The sequence below is a fragment of the Zingiber officinale genome, chromosome 10A (assembly GCF_018446385.1).
Source record: "Zingiber officinale cultivar Zhangliang chromosome 10A, Zo_v1.1, whole genome shotgun sequence".
Lineage (NCBI taxonomy): Eukaryota > Viridiplantae > Streptophyta > Magnoliopsida > Zingiberales > Zingiberaceae > Zingiber > Zingiber officinale.
The window spans coordinates 90,962,968-90,980,525 of NC_056004.1; positions in this window are offsets into that span (position 1 = coordinate 90,962,968).

A 17,558-nucleotide genomic window follows, 5' to 3' on the forward strand; every position below is an offset into this window, starting at 1 on the left:
AAAAAATCATTGCAGGGTTCCAGGAAACCCGACAACTAAATGAAAATAAAAACACCGTCCACATGGGCACTACTGCAAAAGTAGCAGCTGTTGCAGTGGGAGAGGTTTATTCTCTAATAGGAATAAAATATGGATTATTAGAAATTGTCTTTACATACTAAGTTTAGAAAGAACCTGATTTCAGTTTCTAAACTATTATAGAATAGATATTGTGTCTATTTTGATAACAAAGTTGTTATCAAGAAAAATAGGAAAGTTATCTATTCTGGTATGTTAGTTGACAATTTATAATCCAATAACTCCCACGATGCAACAAATGGAAATTAATAACACATCTTCTAACTTTAAGAGAAAGCAACCTTCGGAAATGAACCAATTATAGCTTTGGCATCTAAAGCTAGGTTATATTAACTTAAGTAGGATTCATTGGTAGCTGATGAACTTTTGGGTTCATTAGTAGTGGAAATCTTTCCAACCTGCGAGTCTTACTTGGAAGGAAAAATAACCAAGAAGCTTTTAAGTCTAAGGGGTATGGAGCCAAAGATATGTTGGAATTGGTTCATTCTGATTTGTGTGATCCTATGACTATCCAGGCAAGAGGTAGTATCGAATATTTCATCTATTTTATAGATAACTATTCAAGATACAAATACATTTACTTAATGTGCCGCAAGACTAAGTACTTTGATTAGTTCAAAGAGTATAAGGCTGATGCGGAGAAACGTCAAAGTAAAAGTATCAAGACACTACGGTGAGATCGTAGTGGCAAGTACCTCTTGGGAGAATTTAGGAGTCACTTATCAAAAGTAGGGATTCAATCCAAACTAACTGCATGTAACGACCCGCCTTCTACTGAATAAGCTGTAAGGCGAATCGCTACAATAATGCTGTACTGACTGTGCGGAAAACCGAGCTAATTTAAATTTTCACTAACTGACTCTGTTAATCTGACAACTGATACACCCATACTGTTATAAGGAAGGATTCAGGACCCTTTCCGGTTGGTATACATTTGCTAATGAGGATACTTGACCCCCCCCATCTGAGCTAGGAACTCAAAATTTACTTCCCTGCTAGCTGCTGATCGATCCACGGATCGATCAAACTTACTGCGATTCTGTGCCTGGCTGGATCGGTCTGCGGACCGATCCAAGTATGTCTGGATCGGTCGGCTGACCGATCCAGGAACCTGCAAATCTCCTCCGAGGCTACTGTGTTGAGCTGGATCGGTCGGCTGACCGATCCAGGCACCTGGGAAACTCCTCCGAGGCTACTGTGTTGAGCTGGATCGGTCGGCTGACCGATCCAGGCACCTGGAGATCTCATCCGAGGCTACTGTGTTGAGCTGGATCGGTCGGCTGACCGATCCAGGAGGATACAGTAGCGTACCGTATCTCGCTGGATCGGTCGGCTGACCGATCCAGTGGAACAGCCCAGACCCTGATCGGTCTGGAGACCGATCAGTGTCTGATTTCACTCGGGAGTTCTGATTTCAGCACTCTGACGTGCCAAAACCCCACATAACATCTATCTAATGCATCATAAACTATTCTAACAACATGTAGTAACATTCTAATGACATAAACCAAAAGCACGATTCGTTAGCTTGTTAAACATGGAAATACTAAAGGTTCTATGCTGAATTGAAATTTGCTAATGAGTTCTAAAGCATAAATAAAGCTTGTTAGAGCCCTGAGATCTTTCATTCCAGTTCCACACACACACCATTTCCGCATTGACCTCCAGCCTCCACTGCTAGTCTATCTTCCTTTTACCTGCATCTGCAGTATAAGAAAAATAGTATCTGTAAGCTTAAAGCTTAGTAAGAAACCATTTACCTCACTAAATCATGCATACGATGCAAATATGATTTTAAATCATGTTGTTTGAAAACATACTGAACATGCAAGCATGGCATGGCATATCAAACAAAGCATAAACTGCAACTGAAACATGGCATAACATATCAACTGAGCCTGAAACTGAACTAGTCATGCATATGTCTAAATCTGTACATGAACTCCAATCATGTAAACTGGACCTGAACTGAACTGAAAGCTAAATTGGTGTTCTCATCACTGGTTTCAAGTTTGAAAACTATACATATAATAGATGAAAATACTAAACATGCTGCTGGGGCCCTGGCAACTGTGCTTACTGTGCGCGCATCCCTACGAGACCCGGGATTGCAAGTTCCGAATCCAGCAGGGTTACTAGGTTATCTGAACCTAGGGACGACTGTGGGAGTCCAGCCCATGGATATCTGATCCAAGCACGATGCCAACTGAATAAAAGTAAAATACTGAATACTGTTTCATTTTACTTTGCTGTTCTAGGTTATCTGAACCTAGAGCTAGGTTATCTGAACCTAGAGGCTACTATGGGAGCCCACCCAATGGATATCTGATCCATATAGCTGTAATAACTGATAATAAACTGGGTACAATGTTTCTAATACATTTTACATATTGTTGGGACGCTCATTGGTGCATCCTTCTGAACTGAGCATTTTACCGAATGCTTAGTGTGCACTAAAAGCACACCCTAAAACTGAGAACTGTAAAACTATTGAACTAACGCTAAAACTAACAAGCGAGAGCAATTATACTGCAGGTGAGGGGTTTCTTACCTCAATCGCAAGGTTTTCTTACGATTCTATTCGCTAAGTTTCCCGGAAAACTGATCCTCTCGACGAACCGCTTACGTCTTCGCGTTCCTCTCGCGGAGAAGAATCTTTTTCGTGTTGGAGTCGTCGCCGGAAAGTGCTCTTAGGGCCCTAGGGAGGGAACCCTAGGTGTTCCCTTGTGGTTGGCGCCGAGAGAAGGAGAAAGAAGAGGAAGTGGCGTGAGGGCTTCGGTGAAGAGAGAATTGCCGAACCAACTTCTAAAATGAACCAAATCCTCTTTAAGTTTTTAATTTATATTAAGTGGTTTAATGAACCCAACTCTAATATAAATATATTTGGTTCTCCTTCCTTTCAGCACGGCCCTGCTGGGTTCACTGGTTACTATCATTATCCCTTCAACCAAAGGTCTCGGGTTCGATTCCCGCTTAGGCCGTTTTCGTTTATATTTATTTTTGCTACTTCCGCTACTCGGAAAATTCCGGAAAAATATCTAATAATTCCAGAAAAATCATACTATATTTCTAAAATCGTTTGGAGAATTTTCGCGCGTTACAATCCCCATACCTTATAAAAGTTAGTCCTCGAACTTAGAACAATTCTGGGTACTTCTGTCTCCCAAGTCGCCTCTGCTGTTGTGTGATTTTGCCAGCTGACTTTGACTAATGGTACTTCCTTGTTCCGTAATTTCTTTACTGCTCGGTCTATTATCTGAATAGGCCGACTGTCATAGCTGAGATCATCACGGACCTGTACCAACTGGGGCTCAATCACCTGGTTGGCGTCTGGAATATGCTTCTTCAGCATGGAGACATGAAATACGTTGTGGACAGCTGACATCTCCTGAGGTAGCTCCAGCTCATATGCTACCTTGCCCACTCTTTTCGTGATAAGGTATGGTCCCACATATCTGGGAGCTAGCTTGCCCTTCTTCCCAAAACGCATGACTCCCTTCATGGGAGCTACTCTAAGGAAGACTGTATCCCCAACTCTAGGGGTCTGCGGCGTGTATCGGCATAGCTCTTCTGACTCTGTGTTGTCTCTATCCTCTGGCGAATCTGCTGTATGGATGCTGTGGTATCCGCTACTATCTGAAGCTCTAGTTCCTTCTGCTCACCACTCTCATACCACAGATTGGTGATGCACCTCCGCCCATAGAGTGCCTCATAAGGTGCCATCCCGATGGTGGCACGATAGCTGTTGTTGTATGCAAATTCGCTAGACTCGGATATTTGCACCAACTTCCGTGAAATCTAGGGCACAAGCTCGGAGCATATCTTGAGTACTTGATTTACTCGCTCCGTCGACCATCATGCGAGGATGGAAGGTCATCTTGAACTTTAGCGGGTGCCCATGGTATTGTACACACTTCCGGAAGTGTGATGTAAATCTCTCTCTGTCTGATATAATGGTTCGTGGGACTCCATGCGGCTGACTATCTCCCGAGATACAACCGAGCTAGTTGCTCCATGGAATAGGATATTACGATAGCTAAGAAGTGGGTGATTTAGTCAACCTGTCGACTATTACCCAAATGGCATCAAAACCATTCGTGGTTCCGGTAACCCCACTATGAAGTCCATAGAGATATCCTCCCACTTCCATTCGGAATCTGGATCGGTACGCAGAACTCCTCTGGTCGATGTTACGCCTTAACCCTCGACAGTTAGGCAGATCTTGGCGTGTCTGGCGACATCTCGCTCATCGTGCCACCAAAATCGTTTCCTTAGGTCCTGATACATTTTGGTGGAACCAGGATGCATCGCATAAGGAGTCCTGTGAGCCTCGTCTAGAATCTGTTTCGTAGTTCCACGATCCGGAACACAAAGTCTGCACCACGACACTACCCCTGGCGGACACTCGAACTCTCCATTTTCGATTACGCTAACCCTTGCTTGATTTTCTGGATTTCAGGATCCTGAGCTGTCTGGATATCATCAAGCAAGGTAGATCTAAGGACATAGTGGAAAGCCGTCCGACTATAAGTTCGAGACTAAAGGTGTAATCTCCTTCCTTAGGGGTGGTGACATAGTTGCTAAAGATAATAAGGTAGCACTGGACTTCTTGCGTCTGCTACCTTATTAGCTTTCCTGGATGGTAGAGGATATCTATGTCATAATCTTTGACCAGTTCTAACCATGTCGGATATTAATATCCTTCTGAGTAAAAGTACTTGAGACTTTGATGATCTGTATACACTCTTCAGCTCCGTAGAGATAATGTCTCCAAATTTTGAGAGCGAACACCATGCTGCAAGCTCAAGGTCGTGAGTAGGATAGTTCCTCTCATAATCCTTGAGGTGTCTGGAGGCATAGGCGATCACCTTGCCTGCTGCATCGATCTGCTCCTAATCCCAATTTAGAGGCGTCACTGTAGATGTCCTGTGTTGTCGTAGCCACTTCTCTCCCCCACGTTCATCATCTCTGTCGCTGCTCCTCACCCTTTTTCCTCCCTAACCCATTCTCGTCGTCACCGCTCCTCTCACCCACGTTCACGCTTCCTTGTCGCCGCCGGCGCCGACCTCCATCACTCGTCTCTACCACGATTCTACCATAACACCATCCTTGGAGATGATGTGACCTAGAAAGGCTACTGGTCTAGCCAAAATTCACATTTAGTGAATTTGGCCTACTGAAGGATCTGCAAAACTGTCTTCAGATGCTCTGCATGGTCCTCCGAGTACCGAATAGATAAGAATGTCATCGATGAACACGATGACAAACTTGTCTAAGTATTCTCTGAATACTCTTCATGAGGTCCATGAATGTAGTTGGGGCATTACGCCGAAGGCATGACTACGAACTCATAATGTCCGTATCTAGTCCTGAAGGGTTTTAGGTATATCACCTTCCTTGACTTTAACTGGTGATATCCCGATCTGAGGTCGATTTTAGAGAACACCGTGGCTCCCTTTAGCTGGTCAAACAGGTCATCTATCACGGGAAGAGGGTACCTTTTTAATTGTGACCTGGTTCAAAGCACGGTAGTCTATGCATAGCGCATGCTTCCATCCTTCTTCTTCACGAACAACACAGGTGCTCCCATGGTGAGTGACTAGGCGTATGAAACCCTTGTCAAGAAGCTCTGTAATTGCTCACAAGTTCCTTGATTCTGGAGCCATGCGTCGGTGCCTTGAGGCTGGTTTGTGGGAATAAGCTCTATTTCAAATTCAATCTCCCTGTCTGGTGCTAAGCCTGGTAGCTCATCGGGGAAGACTGCTGGGTAGTCACAAACGACTCGAACCTCTGATAGCTGTTGGTTCTTGTCCTGGCTGGTGTTGACTACATTTGCTAAAAATCCCATGCATCCTGAATCCAATAGTTGTTGTGCTTTCAATGCTGAGAGAAACTTCCTGGCTTTCCTCTTTGGCTTCCCCGTGTACTCAAACTGTACTCCTGCTTCAGGTTGGAATATGACTTTCTGTTTACGGCACTCTATAGAAGCGCCGTATCTGATCAGAAAATCCATTCCAAGGATGACATCATAGTCAGTCATCTCTAGCACTATCAGATCACCAAAAAGTTCCCTGTCTGCTATTATGACTGGCACCGCTCTGAGCCAGTGCGTAGATGCCATGATATCTCCCGAGGGTAGTGTTGTCAGAAACTGACTATTTAACAACTCTGGAGGTGTTGCTAATTTCTCGGCGAATGCCATGGAAACATAAGAGTGGGTTGCCCCAGTATCGAATAAGACAGTTGCATCATGCTGTAAAATACTGATCTGACCTGTGACAACTGTCGAGGCATTTGCTGCGTCCTCTCTGGTCAGTGAGAAAATTCTGGCATTTGTGGTAGCTGTGGGGGCTTCTAATCTGCCCTGACTGATCTGTGGACCATCTAAGACAGCATACATCTGGTGTAGCTGCGCTGGCTGAGTTCCATACTGTATCGGCTGAGGTTGAGGGAGACTGTTCTTGTTCGGGCACTGCTTGGCCATGTGCCCTTCCTGTCCACATTCAAAACAACCTCGCGTACCCTTGCGGCAAACTCCTGGATGATGTTTCCCACAAGTAGCACACTTGGGATTTCTGAAATGTTTCCCAGCTGGCCCTCCTTTTGGATCACTACTTGCCTTGCGTTTCCCTTTCCAGTTGGAGCTATGTCCCTGTGGTTTCTGCTGAGTACCAGAGCCAGTCTGTCCCTTGGGCTCGATGGAAACCTGCTTCTGCTGGGTGATGCTGCGTTGATAATGCTCGGTGGTCAAAGCACTACTCACCAGCTCCTCTGTGGTTTGTGGCCTATGAACGCCACCAGCCACATTCATCGCTATCTCTGGTCTGAGCATCTTCAGCATCAACCTGATTCGTTCCTTCTCTGTGCTGACTAGCTCTGGGCATAAACGAGCCAACCTGTCGAAATTCAAGGAACTCGTCGTAGCGGCGGTCTGTAACCCGCATGTGAAAGAATTCCTCGAAGAATTCCTTCTCGAAGTCAACCCATGACATCTGATTCAATGGGCGCTTCGCTCTGACTCTCTCCCACCACATACTAGCGTCCCCTGTCAGGCAGAAGGAAGCACATTTCACCTTCTCCTGCTCCGGCCAGTCCAGAAGCTCCATTATCCTCTCTAGTGTTTTGAACCATGCTTGTGCATCCCATGGTTCGCCAGTGCCTGAGAAATTCTCGGGCTTAACTCTCTGCCACTGGATTAGGTAGGCTTCCTTCCTTGGCTCAGCTGCTAGGACTATCGATGCTGATGCTGGTGCTGTAGGCTGTACTGGTGGAACCTCTGAGATTACTGGAGTCGTGAGGTTCGGTACTGGAGTGACCGGGGGAGTAGGCTGCTGGTTAGCCTTTAAGGAGGCTATCTCCTGCTGCTGTTCAGCTAACTGCTGCTGTAGCTGAGCCACTAGTGCTGCCTCATGCTGGGGCTCAGCCGCTGCTGCTTTCTTAGCTGGGCGTCCTCGTACCATTTTCTAAATAGCAGAGAACACATAAATATAACTAGTCTATCATGTTATAGTTAACTACTAGTAACATGTTAAACACTATTACCGTAAACATGAATTAATTAACTACCAACATGATAGCAAAACATGAAGCACATATAACTGATATGAAAACTGTAAACAAAACTGAGGAGAGATGTTCTTACTTGGAAGCTGTAGGCACAATGCTGATGTGTGTGTAGGAAGCATGGAACACGGCTCTGATACCACTCTGTAACGACCCGCCTTCTACTGAATAAGCTGTAAGGCGAATCGCTACAATAATGCTGTACTGACTGTGCGGAAAACCGAGCTAATTTAAATTTTCACTAACTGACTCTGTTAATCTGACAACTGATACACCCATACTGTTATAAGGAAGGATTCAGGACCCTTTCCGGTTGGTATACATTTGCTAATGAGGATACTTGACCCCCCCATCTGAGCTAGGAACTCAAAATTTACTTCTCTGCTAGCTGCTGATCGATCCACGGATCGATCAAACTTACTGCGATTCTGTGCCTGGCTGGATCGGTCTGCGGACCGATCCAAGTATGTCTGGATCGGTCGGCTGACCGATCCAGGAACCTGCAAATCTCCTCCGAGGCTACTGTGTTGAGCTGGATCGGTCGGCTGACCGATCCAGGCACCTGGGAAACTCCTCCGAGGCTACTGTGTTGAGCTGGATCGGTCGGCTGACCGATCCAGGCACCTGGGAAACTCCTCCGAGGCTACTGTGTTGAGCTGGATCGGTCGGCTGACCGATCCAGGCACCTGGAGATCTCATCCGAGGCTACTGTGTTGAGCTGGATCGGTCGGCTGACCGATCCAGGAGGATACAGTAGCGTACCGTATCTCGCTGGATCGGTCGGCTGACCGATCCAGTGGAACAGCCCAGACCCTGATCGGTCTGGAGACCGATCAGTGTCTGATTTCACTCGGGAGTTCTGATTTCAGCACTCTGACGTGCCAAAACCCCACATAACATCTATCTAATGCATCATAAACTATTCTAACAACATGTAGTAACATTCTAATGACATAAACCAAAAGCACGATTCGTTAGCTTGTTAAACATGGAAATACTAAAGGTTCTATGCTGAATTGAAATTTGCTAATGAGTTCTAAAGCATAAATAAAGCTTGTTAGAGCCCTGAGATCTTTCATTCCAGTTCCACACACACACCATTTCCGCATTGACCTCCAGCCTCCATTGCTAGTCTATCTTCCTTTTACCTGCATCTGCAGTATAAGAAAAATAGTATCTGTAAGCTTAAAGCTTAGTAAGAAACCATTTACCTCACTAAATCATGCATACGATGCAAATATGATTTTAAATCATGTTGTTTGAAAACATACTGAACATGCAAGCATGGCATGGCATATCAAACAAAGCATAAACTGCAACTGAAACATGGCATAACATATCAACTGAGCCTGAAACTGAACTAGTCATGCATATGTCTAAATCTGTACATGAACTCCAATCATGTAAACTGGACCTGAACTGAACTGAAAGCTAAATTGGTGTTCTCATCACTGGTTTCAAGTTTGAAAACTATACATATAATAGATGAAAATACTAAACATGCTGCTGGGGCCCTGGCAACTGTGCTTACTGTGCGCGCATCCCTACGAGACCCGGGATTGCAAGTTCGAATCCAGCAGGGTTACTAGGTTATCTGAACCTAGGGACGACTGTGGGAGTCCAGCCCATGGATATCTGATCCAAGCACGATGCCAACTGAATAAAAGTAAAATCTGAATACTGTTTCATTTTACTTGCTCTTTCTAGGTTATCCGAACCTAGAGCTAGGTTATCTGAACCTAGAGGCTACTATGGGAGCCCACCCAATGGATATCTGATCCATATAGCTGTAATAACTGATAATAAACTGGGTACAATGTTTCTAATACATTTTACATATTGTTGGGACGCTCATTGGTGCATCCTTCTGAACTGAGCATTTTACCGAATGCTTAGTGTGCACTAAAAGCACACCCTAAAACTGAGAACTGTAAAACTATTGAACTAACGCTAAAACTAACAAGCGAGAGCAATTATACTGCAGGTGAGGGGTTTCTTACCTCAATCGCAAGGTTTTCTTACGATTCTATTCGCTAAGTTTCCCGGAAAACTGATCCTCTCGACGAACCGCTTACGTCTTCGCGTTCCTCTCGCGGAGAAGAATCTTTTTCGTGTTGGAGTCGTCGCCGGAAAGTGCTCTTAGGGCCCTAGGGAGGGAACCCTAGGTGTTCCCTTGTGGTTGGCGCCGAGAGAAGGAGAAAGAAGAGGAAGTGGCGTGAGGGCTTCGGTGAAGAGAGAATTGCCGAACCAACTTCTAAAATGAACCAAATCCTCTTTAAGTTTTTAATTTATATTAAGTGGTTTAATGAGCCCAACTCTAATATAAATATATTTGGTTCTCCTTCCTTTCAGCACGGCCCTGCTGGGTTCACTGGTTACTATCATTATCCCTTCAACCAAAGGTCTCGGGTTCGATTCCCGCTTAGGCCGTTTTCGTTTATATTTATTTTTGCTACTTCCGCTATTCGGAAAATTCCGGAAAAATATCTAATAATTCCAGAAAAATCATACTATATTTCTAAAATCGTTTGGAGAATTTTCGGGCGTTACACTGCACCTGGTACACCCCTATAGAATGGTGTAGAAAAATGAAGGTATAGGACTCTTATGGAAATAAATAGATTGATGATGAGTTATTTGGAAAATTACTAAATTCATTTTAAGGATATACTCTGGAAACAGAAGTGAACATAGTACCTTCGAAAGTCAGAACTCTCTACTCATATAGAATTGCTAAATAGGCATAAGCCTATTTTGAAGCATATTCGGATTTGGGTAGTCCAGCACATATGCTGAAGAGAGACAATGATAAGTTGGACAGGAATTCACTTGTTTGTAAGTTATCCTAGAGAAATGAAAGTAGGTTTATAATCTTAAAAATCAGAAGGTCATTGTTAGCATCAATGATCGATTTTTAGAAAAGGACTATGTAATAAACCACAAGCCCATAAGTACATTTGTTCTTAAAGAAATTATAAAGGACATGTTTAATCTAGTACCAACTGTACAAGATAAAATATCACAAGAAACTGCAACACATATCACAATTGATACACAATTATAGACAGTACATCATCGTAGTGGGAGGGTTGTCAAACAACCAAAAGGATTCATGTTTTGGGAAAGTTTTTGGACTTGACCCCAAATAAACATGAGTCTGATCCTGGAAATATGATGAAACACTCCAAAATAAAGATGCAGCATCTTGGCAAAGAGCAATGAATACAAAATTAGAATATAAGTATTCTAATCAAATCTAGAAGCTTGTAGAACCACCAGATGGTGTAAAAGCCATTGGGTGAAAATATGTCTACAATAGGAAAATATGGATAGACAGGAAGGTGGAAACTTTCAAAGCAAGGCTTGATGAAAAAGGAAACTTTTTCACTGGTAGTCATGCTTAAGTCTATCCAGATTCTTTTATCTATTTAGCAAGTGGATGTCAAGACAGCATTCCTTAATGGAAGTCTTGAAGAAAGCATCCATACAAAACAACCAGAAGGGTTCATTGCAAAGGGCAAAAAGCATTTTGTGTGCAAGCTCAATCAGTCTATGGACTAAGGAATAGCTTCAAGGTCTTGGAACATTTTGTTTATCGAAGGAGTCCTGACCTATGGATTTATTTAGTAACCGGATAAGTCTTGTGTATACAAAAGGTGTGATGGAAACGTGGTGATATTTCTTGTACTATACATAGATAACATTTTTGGTAGTTGGAAACAATATCAAAATGTTGTCAGAAGTAAGGGTATGGTTGTCCAAACAATTCGATATGAATGACTTGGGAGAATGAATATATTCTTGGGATCAAAGTAATAAGGGATTGCAAGAAAAGAATATTTTAATTATCCCAAGCTTCATATATCGAAAAAAAAAATCCTTGCTCATTTTAAGCATGCAAAACTCCAAGAAAGGTTTCTTACCCTTTTAGCATGGAGTAACTTTATCTAAAGAAATGTCTCCGTAGACATCAAAGGAAATAAAGGACATGAAGGCAGTTCCTTATGCTTCGGCTGTGGGAAGCCTAATGTATGCAATGCTGTGTACGAGACTGGATATCTATTTTGCCGTGGGCATAGTTATTAGATATCAAAGCAACTCTGGAAAAGGACATTGATCTGCGGTAAAGCATATATTGAAGTACCTTAGAGGCACTAGATATTACATGCTAGCTTATAAGGCAGATAATTTGTTTCCTGTGGGTTGCATGGATTTTAACATCCAATCGGAAAGGGACAATAGTAAGTCAACCTCGGGATTTTGTGTTTACTTTAGGAGGTAAAGTCATAACTATAGAAGAGTGATAAGCATAGGTGTTTTTCTGGACTCCACCATAGAAGCTTAGTATATGGCAAGCCTCTGAGGTAGCCATAAAAGCTGAATGACTCAATAACCTCAAGATAGACTTAGATATAATTTCTGGTTTGTCCAAAGATTATTACAATTTATTGTAATAATATTGGTGCAGTAGCAAACTCGAAGAAACCATAAGTCTATAAGGCAAGTAAACACAATAGAGCGCAAGTACCACCCAATACTAACGAGGAAAAATTGTTGCTGCCTAGATTGCATCAGATGATGACCTATAGATCTTTTCATTAAGGCCCTTAAGGCAAAAGCTTTTGATGGGCATGTTGAAGGGTTGGGATTCAGATGTATGGCGGTAGATATGACAGCTTAGTCTTTTAGTATAAGTGGGAGATTGTTAGGATGTATACTAAAAGCCTAGCTTTTGGTATAAACATTTATCTAGAAATAAGAATCATATTAGTCAAATGTCTACATTTATGATAAATGTAGTTGTTCAATTAATTTATATTGTAGATAACATGGTGTGTGGTGTCACACAGAGGATCATGTTATCAGTAACTTATAAATTATAAACAGTAGCTCACGACCAAGATGGAAAGGAACAAACCATTGGAAGGTCGTAGTGTAATTAGGTATTAGTTTATCTTAACTATATAATTACACTAGTACACTTAGAGTGTATTGAGTAGGACCATTAGAGGTCGTTTCTTTTATACTGACTTTATAAAGGAACAAAGACCTCAGTTATTATGGAAGTGTGTGCTCTTAATCCTAATATAATAACAAGCACATATATTTGATATTTATTTCTTTAATTTATCAATGGGTGAGATTTAGTTCGATAAATCAATAAGCCCGATAAGTTGGGAAATGATATCACTTATAGTGTGTGTTGTTGATTATAGAAGGAAACTGTGTCCTAGTGATCTAGGTTGAGAATGACCCCAAGAGGAGCTCATAAGGATTGTCATGTTAAACCCTGCAGGTGAACTTAGTCCGACATGACGATGAAGTTGAGTGGTACTACTCTTGGAGCTAGATATTAATTAAGTGAGTTGTCAGTAACTTAATTAATTAGTGGGCATTTGTTATCTTAAACACAGGGAGACTAACACACTCATAATAAGAAGGAGCTTAAAATGTAATTTGGGATTGGTGCGGTAGTTCAATAATAGTTCTCTAGTGGAATGAATTATTATTGATAAAATTAAGTTGTGTGTTCGGGGCGAACACGGGATGCTTAATTTTATCGGGAGACCAAAACCAATTCCTCCTCTCGGTCCCTATCATAGCCTCTTAATTATAGAGTACTATACCCACCTATACCCACCTTCTTACCTATCCCATAGGGGCCGGCCAAGCTAGCTTGGAGACCAAACTAGGGCCGGCCAAAGTTTGGTTCATGGGTGCTTCAAGGTGGCCGACCCTAGCTTGGGTTCAAGCTTGGTGTGGCCGGCCCAAATTAAAATAAAAGGATTTTTATTTTTCTTATGTGGATAACATGATTTAAAAGAGAGTTTAAAAATTTAAATCTTTCCTTTTATAAGATTCTACAAAAGATTAAGAGAAGAGCTAAATCTCTTTCCTTAGTTGTAGATTAAAAGGTTGATTTTAATTTTGGTAAAAACTTTCCTTTTAACCATATTCATGATTTAAAAGAAAGTTTAAAAAATTAATTATTCTCTTTTATTAGTTTCTACAAAAGATTAAGAAAAGATTTGATATCTTTCCTTATTTGTAGATTGAAAGGAGATTTTAATTTTTAGAGATAACTTTCCGGAAATTATCCACATGTTTAAAGAATGATTTAATTTATAAAATTTCCTTTTAACCAATCATGAAGGGATAAAAATTATTGGAGAATTTTTTTATAAAATTTCCGGAAGCAAATAAGGAAGTTTTAATTTATGTTTAAAATTTTTATTTGCTTGGAGATTTGGTGTGGCCGACCATTATAGTAATGAGAAGAAAAATTATTTTTAATTAAATAAATTTTTCCTTTTCATGACAAAAGAATTAAGGAAGTTTATATTAAAATTTCCTTATTTGCCAAGACCAAGGATTATAAAAGAGGAGGTAGAGGAGCCTTCATGGGCGAACAACCTCTATTCTTTTCCTCCCTCTCTTCTTTGGTTTTGGTGGCCGACCCTATTTCTCTCCTCTCCTCTTGTTGGCCGAAACCTATCTTCTTGGTGGAGCTCTTGTTTGTGGCCGGATCAAGGAAGGAGAAGAAGAAGAGAAAGCAAGCCTCGTCTCTAGCATCCCTTGGAGCATTGGTGGTGGCCGAAATTCTTCATCCTTGAAGAAATTTATTGTGGCCGAAATTTAGAAGAAAGAAGTAAGGTGGAAAGGTGGTTCTCATCTCGGAAGATCGTTGCCCACACAACGTCCGAGGTTAGAAGAGGAATACGGTAGAAGATCAAGAGGTCTTTCTAAAAGGTATAACTAGTATTTTTCCTTTCCGCATCATACTAGTTATTTTTGGAAATAATACCAAATACAAGAGGCATGTGATTCTAGTATTTCGAATTTATTTTCGATGTTGTGTTCTTTTGTTTTTCTTTTTCCTTGTGATTTGATTGTTCTTTTCGGTTGACCTAAAGTTATTTAAGGAAATTAAATATTAGTTTTCCTTAAAAGGCTTTGTCTAGTCGGTGGTGGTTGCTCCCATATCCAAGAAGGCCATGTGCCTCGCCACGTCAGTATTGGAAGCCAATTTTGGAAATTAATATTTAATAGAATTAATAACCTAGGTGATTTGAATCGAAAGTGTTAAGTTCCGTAGGAGATCCAAGTCTAAACCTAAAAGAATAAATAAATTAAACTTTGGATTAAACGTGTTAAGTTCTGCAAGCGATCCAAATTAATTTAAAAGAACACATGGTAGCTAGGAAAAAGGTTCAGACCTTTGTACAAAATTTTTGTACAGTGGAACCATTAGGTTTTTTGAGTAGCAACCAACAGAGAGTTGATGAGAAAATCCAAATCCTCACGACTGATAGTAAGCAGGTTTGATTTCCCGGCCTCTTCCATCCTGTAGTTTCAGATTCAGGTGAAGTTCCCACAGACGGCGCCAAATTTGATCCTGTCTGAGAAGCTAGGCAAGACGGAGAACCGGCAAGAAAAAACCTACCGCTGATAAAGAATAATACCTGTAGAACAACGATCCGAGAAACCCAAAGCGGATCGGGAAAAACAGATTCATCGGAAGCCCTCCTCACACGAAGACCCGATGATGAAGAAGAAATCCTAATCTGAGGAGAAGAAACCCAGATCTGAAGCATCCAAGACTTCCTACGCACAAGAGATCAACCAACACTATCGTCAGTGATCTAAGCCCGGGGTGGGAATCCCTGGCTAGGCCCTCCGACGCTCAAGTCAGCGATCTCTCTTGGTGTGGAAGAAGGAAGAAGAAGATGAACAGTAGTTGCAAATTAGGGTTATGAATGTGCACAATGATGTGAACTTACCTAGCCAACGAAGAGGATTCCCCCTTTTATACCACTTCATATAACCTCCGTGGTCATGAAGTGGACCCCGGGTTGTTAGAGTTCGTTATGAGATGATGTCAGCTGTGTACTTGTAGTAAATAACTTTTAAGGAATCTTTCTTGTACCCCAAATGTACCTCCTTTGTTGTTTAGCACCTGCAAAATAATCTGAAAGTACATTTCCTGCCGAAATATATAATGCCTGTCATGTGGTTACATATTGCAGATATTCTCATTAATCATCCTATTTGAAATATTTATCTCTATTTTTCTCCTGAAGCTCCTGTCCGCCCCCTTTTATGCTATTTATCTTATCTAGTAATAGACTATATTCTGTCAAGTATCTTTCTAAGGTGTTGGTCGATCTAGCTGATATTAACCTCCCTTTTTCAGGTTATGTCGCGATCAATACTATTCTATATGCTTCAGAAGTATCTCCCTACCAATATTAGCTTACCTCCTTTGAGGTGTATAGATCTTCCTCCTGGGAAGCATATTTCGGTTGATATAGACTTATCTCTTATGTATCGGCCGATATTAGCCTACCTCCTTTGAGGTGTATAGATCTTCTTCCTGGGAAGCATATTTCGGTCGATATAGACTTACCTCTTATGTATCGGCCGATATTAGCCTACCTCCTTTGAGGTGTATAGATCTTCCTCCTAGGAAGCGTATTTCGGTCGATATAGACTTATCTCTTATGTATCGGCCGATATTAGCCTACCTCCTTTGAGGTGTATAGATCTTCCTCCTGGGAAGCATATTTCGGTCGATATAGACTTACCTCTTATGTATCGGCCGATATTAGCCTACCTCCTTTGAGGTGTATAGATCTTCCTCCTGGGAAGCATATTTCAATCGATATAGACTTACCTCTTATGTATCGGCCGATATTAGCCTACCTCCTTTGAGGTGTATAGATTTTCCTCCTAGGAAGCATATTTCGGTCGATATAGACTTATCTCTTATGTATCGGCCGATATTAGCCTACCTCCTTTGAGGTGTATAGATCTTCCTCCTGGAAAGCATATTTCGGTCGATATAGACTTATCTCTTATGTATCGGCCGATATTAGCCTACCTCCTTTGAGGTGTATAGATCTTCCTCCTAGGAAGCATATTTCGGTCGATATAGACTTATCTCTTATGTATCGGCTGATATTAGCCTACCTCCTTTGAGGTGTATAGATCTTCCTCCTGGGATGCATATTTCGGTCGATATAGACTTATCTCTTCTGTATCGGCCGATATTAGCCTACCTCCTTTGAGGTGTATAGATCTTCCTCCTGGAAAGCATATTTCGGTCGATATAGACTTATCTCTTATGTATCGGCCGATATTAGCCTACCTCCTTTGAGGTGTATAGATCTTCCTCCTAGGAAGCATATTTCGGTCGATATAGACTTATCTCTTATGTATCGGCTGAAATTAGCCTACCTCCTTTGAGGTGTATAGATCTTCCTCCTGGGATGCATATTTTGGTCGATATAGACTTATCTCTTCTGTATCGGCCGATATTAGCCTACCTCCTTTGAGGTGTATAGATCTTCCTCCTGGGAGGCATGTCCCGACCGATATACACCTAACTCCCCTTGGGAGGTATGTTTCGGCCAAGATAAACCTAACTTCCCCTGGGAGGCATGTCCCGGCCGATATACACCTAACTCCCCTTGGGAGGTATGTTTCGGCCAATATAAACCTAACTCCCCCTGGGAGGCATGTCCCGGCCGATATACACCTAACTCCCCTTGGGAGGTATGTTTTGGCCGATATTGGCTTACCTTCTTGATTTCCTTACCCCCTTTTCCTTATCAGGGACCCACAAAACCTTACCCATATCAGATATAAATTAATAAATAATAAATGTATATTTTTGAATTCTGTAGGCGTGGCCATTAACAGAGCTTGATTCCAAGCCCTTAGTAAAAAGTTATACCCTTTGGAACATTAGATCAATATATCCTCCTATATTTATCCTGCATTATAGCGGTCCAAAGGTATTCTCACCAATGCAAGCTTATACACTCCATTACCTATTCTTGAAGCTCCTTGGTTAGATGTTAGCATGAATTTTGTATTGGGAATACACACCCAATGAACCTCAGATTCTATTCTCA